Source organism: Octopus sinensis, unplaced genomic scaffold (assembly GCF_006345805.1).
Source record: "Octopus sinensis unplaced genomic scaffold, ASM634580v1 Contig18641_ERROPOS154426, whole genome shotgun sequence".
NCBI classification, from domain to species: domain Eukaryota; kingdom Metazoa; phylum Mollusca; class Cephalopoda; order Octopoda; family Octopodidae; genus Octopus; species Octopus sinensis.
In genome coordinates, this window is record NW_021835955.1 from 120001 (window position 1) to 124531 (window position 4531).

At 37.1% G+C, this 4531-nt stretch overlaps 1 long non-coding RNA gene across 1 annotated transcript in view; it reads right to left on the reverse strand.

Moving 5' to 3' along the window:
- Positions 1 to 4085, reverse strand: part of LOC118761908 — a 26064-nt gene extending 21979 nt beyond the window's left edge. Inside the window, exon 1 of the long non-coding RNA XR_004997728.1 lies at positions 4075 to 4085. This is a non-coding gene — a long non-coding RNA (uncharacterized LOC118761908). The remainder of the gene's footprint in view (positions 1 to 4074) is intronic.
- Positions 4086 to 4531: the final 446 nt, after the last annotated feature.

Here is a 4531-nt window from a genome sequence, read left to right on the forward strand (position 1 = left end):
TTAAAATTTGTTACAATAAACCTTTCTGCTAAAGGCACAAGGCCTGGAATTTTTCGGGAGGGTGCTAGTTGATTACATTAAACCCAGTGTTCAACTGGTATTTATTTTATCACCTACCCCCCACAAAAGGAAGAAAGTCCAAGTTGACCCTGATGGAATTTGAACTCAGAACATAAAGATGGATGAAATACTGTTAAGCATTTTACCCAGCTCAATGCCTCAACAATAATAATACCTGGAATTTGAGGAGAGGGGGATAGCCGATTACATCAATCTCAGTACTTGACTGGTATTTAATTTATCGACTCTGAAAGGGTGAAAAGCAAAGCTGACCTCGACAGAATTTGAACTCAGATTGTAGCAACGGGCAACTACCGCTAAGCATTTTTGCTAGGCAAGCTACTGATTCTATCAGCAATAATAAGGTTTCTGATTTGGGCACAGAACTAGAAAATTTGAGGAGTGGTATTATAAGTACTTGACATGTACAATATTTTATTGATCATTCTCTACCATGGCCACCACTAATAAAAAAAAAAAACAGAATGAAAAATGAACTTGGCCTCATTAGGATTTGAAACTAGAATGTAAAGAGCTAGAACAAATGTTACATTTTTTTTATGATACTCCACTGATTCTGCCTGCTCTTCACCTTCCATATGGCTTCTGCTCTTTACCCACTTCCACCTCTCCCCATACTACTACTGCTACTACTACTATGATGATGATGACAATGATGAAGGTGATAGTATTAATTGATCTATATTTTGGTAAAAGGCTAGCAATTCTGAGGGGAGAAGCAAGTGCCACTGGGTTCAGTCCTACTTCGTGGCACCTTGAGCAAGTGCCTTGTACTATATAATTCCTGTACTCACTAAAGCCATGTGAGTAGATTTCAGAGACAGAAACTAAAAGAAGCTGTCGTGTGTATGTGTGTGTGTTGTGCATGTCTTTGTGTTTGTTCCAAACTGGGATCAGTTTGTTCGACCAAACCCTTCAAGCTGGTGCCCCAGTATGGCTACACTCCACTAACTGAGACAAGTAGATTAAAAGAAAATGAAAAGAAAAAATTTACTAACAATTCAAATATAATCACAAGAGTAGTACCCTCTGCATTTCGGACTATTCTATCCAATGTAAAAGGATAAAGAGTAAAAAACCCCTTTGGGGTTATGAATGACCATAAGATTGCACCTAGTAAGTTTCCCTCCAAGGCACTAGTCTGTGCCAGATTGTTTATGGAAGACCTGCAGTCACCCATGCATATCAGCCTCCCATGTTGTCCAAGGGAAAAGCAAAGACTGATACGGCTTGTTCACCAGTGACATCACAACTCATTGCTACAGCTAAGTGAATGGAGCAATATGAAATAAAGTATCTTGCTCAAGAACACAACACACAAGCCTGGTCCAGAATCGAACTCACTACCTCATGACTGTGAGACCAACACTCTAGCCACTGAGCCATGCAATGTAATGCTTATTTATTCACATTTTTTTAATCAATCATTCATTAACTCATGATGTAATTGTTTATATTTACAATGACATTATAGGGTAGGTGTGAGAAGTCAGATCTGGCTGGTGTGAACATTATACAGGTAGAATGTTTTGGCCGGATATGGCCAGTTTAAATGCTGAAAAGTTAAGCAATGAAGTGAATATCCTTCACTCACTACAAGTTAGTTTTGTTTAAATAATTGGATCAAAACATTTTTACCTTTTTTATACATAGTTAACAATTAAAAATGCCTCATTCATATTGTTGCCAGCAGGTATGGTATATAATCTGCTTATTCAGAGATATATTAATTGTTATTGTCATCATCATCGTCGCCGCCGTTGTCATCATCTCACCAGCCTCATCCTTGTCATCATCATCTTTTACTTCATTATCATCATCATCATCACATCATCATCTCTTCTTTTCCTTCCTCTCTTCCCTCTTCTTCTTCTTCTTCTCTACCCTTCCCCCTTCTCTACCACTTCTTCTCCTTCTCTCGCCCTCCTCTTTTCTCTTCTAACTCCACTCTCCTCCTTCATCTTCTTCTTCTTCTTCTTCTTCTTCTACAGAGAGAGGGAGATAGATACATAATTTAACTTTCACTTTTCCTTTTTACCTTCAATTCTTTGTCCCCACCCCATTTCTTTCCTCTACATCACGTTAATTTATTTCTTTACATCTTACCCTTTCTTTTCTCTATTCTCACTTATTCTTTCTTTTCATCTTCTTCTTCCTGTATTCTTCAAACATCTGTGATTTCCTTCTTTTTCCCTTCACTGGAGATTTTACTCTCTCCTCAATTTTCTTCCTTGTAAATGCTATATTTCTGATGTCCTCACTTCCTAGATCTCCCCAACTCTAGTTCTTTCTCTTTCTCTCTGTATCTATCCCCTCTGTCTGTATTTATCCCTCTCTCTCTCTCTCTGTATCTCTCCACATTTCTATCATTCCTTCTTTCTCAGTATTTATGTCCCTCTCTCTGTATCTATCCCTTTCTCTCTGTGTCTATCACCCTCTCTCTCTCTCTCTCTCTCTCTGTATCTATCCCCCTCTCTCCGTATCTATCCCTCTCTCCTCTCCCTGTATCTCACCCCCTCTCTCTGAATCTCAACCCACTCTCTGTTTCCCTCCCCTTTCTCTCTGTATTCATCCCCCTCTTTGTATCTCACCCCCTCTCTAGTAGCCATCTCCCTCTCTCTATATCTACCCTCTCTCTCTCTCTCTGTATCTCTTCCCTCTTTCTATATCTACCCCCTCTCTTTGTATCTCTCCCTCTCTCTCTGTAGCTTGCCTGTCTCTGTATCTATTTCTCTCTCCCCTCTCTCTGTATTTAGCCCGTCTTTCTCTCCCTCTCCCTCCTCTCTCTCTTCCCATATGACTTCTGATTCTGTTTCTTCCTTCAGACCCTTTCTCAGCCTCTCCTCTTCTACTCCTTAAATCCATGGTCTCCCTCTACCTTCCACACCTAATATATTTTGGCTCTCTTTTAAATGGCATCTGATTTTCTTTGCTACCTCACTTCATCCACATGCTTCTCCTCTCCTTGCTCATCTTCCACTACCCCTTCTTTTTCTTCCTCTTTATTTTCATCTGTTATCCTCTACCCTTTGATTGTTAATCAGCTTTCTCTCTCTCTCCCTCTCCTTCTTTATCTATTTTCTCCCCCTCTCACTCTCTCACATTCTCTTGCTCTATCTCCCTCTCCTATTTATTCATTTATTTATCTATTTTTACTTTACTGACAAAGTGACCAAGTGAGTTATATCCCTTGAGTTAACACTGGTCAGCGGTTAGGTCCAAGTGGCTGAAATAGCAGTCAGTGACTGGACAATGTCATACTATTTATATTTGTTCAGTAAATTTAAAATATTTTAGTAACTAACATATTAAAACATATAGTAAGTCTTATTGTTTTTTCAACACAATCCAGGATATCTTGAAATTAAAATTTTAAATATATTTCCTAGTTTTAAAATTTAAGGGTTAATTTTTAAAAATTTCATTTAAAGGTATAATATTTTTGTACCAAATATGAGGAATCTGGTTTTTGGAATACAAGATGATTAATTCTTTTATTCTTTTATTTATTTCAGCCAGTTGACTGTGGCCATGCTGGAGCATTTTATTTCAGTAAGAATTTCATTTAGTAACAAGCACATTAAAACATAATATAGTTAGTCTTAATGTTTCAAATAATTTCCAACATAATCCAGAATATTTTACTCTCTGTCTTTTTACTCTTTTACTTGTTCCAGTCATTTGACTGTGGCCACACTGGAGCACCACCTTTAGTCGAGCAAATCGACCCCAGGACTTATTCTTTGTAAGCCTAGTACTTATTCTATCGGCCCCTTTTGCTGAACCGCTAAGTTATGGTGATGTAACACACCAGCATCGGTTGTCAAGTGACACACATACATATATACAACACACATATATATATATACATATATACGACAGGCTTCTTTCAGTTTCCATCTAACAAATCCACTCTCAAGGCTTTGGTTGACCCTAGGCTATAAGTAGATGACACTTGCCCAAAGTGACACACAGTGGGACTGAACCCGGAACTTTGTGGCTGGTAAACAAGCTACTTACCACACAGCCACTCCTATGCCTATTGTGAAATTAAAATTTTAAATATATTTCCTAGTTTTAAAATTTAACTGTTAATTTTTTAAAATTCCATTTAATGGTATTATATTTTTGTATCAGATATCAGGAATCTGGTTTTTGAAACACAGGGTGATAAATGATATCTTTTTTCATCTTTAAGTTAGAATTTTACATCATCCTTTTCTCAATAACATTATTATATACTACTTATGTTTTAAAAATCTCTATATAAATGATTAATTACTTGTAAATCTTAATGATATGATAGTGAAATAGAAACTGAGTAGGGGAAAGAAACTAACAATATATTGCATATTCAGTAACACATACATATATATCTTTTATCTATTATCATTTACTTGTTTCAGTCATGAGACTGTGGCCATGCTGGGGAACCTCCTTGAACAATTTT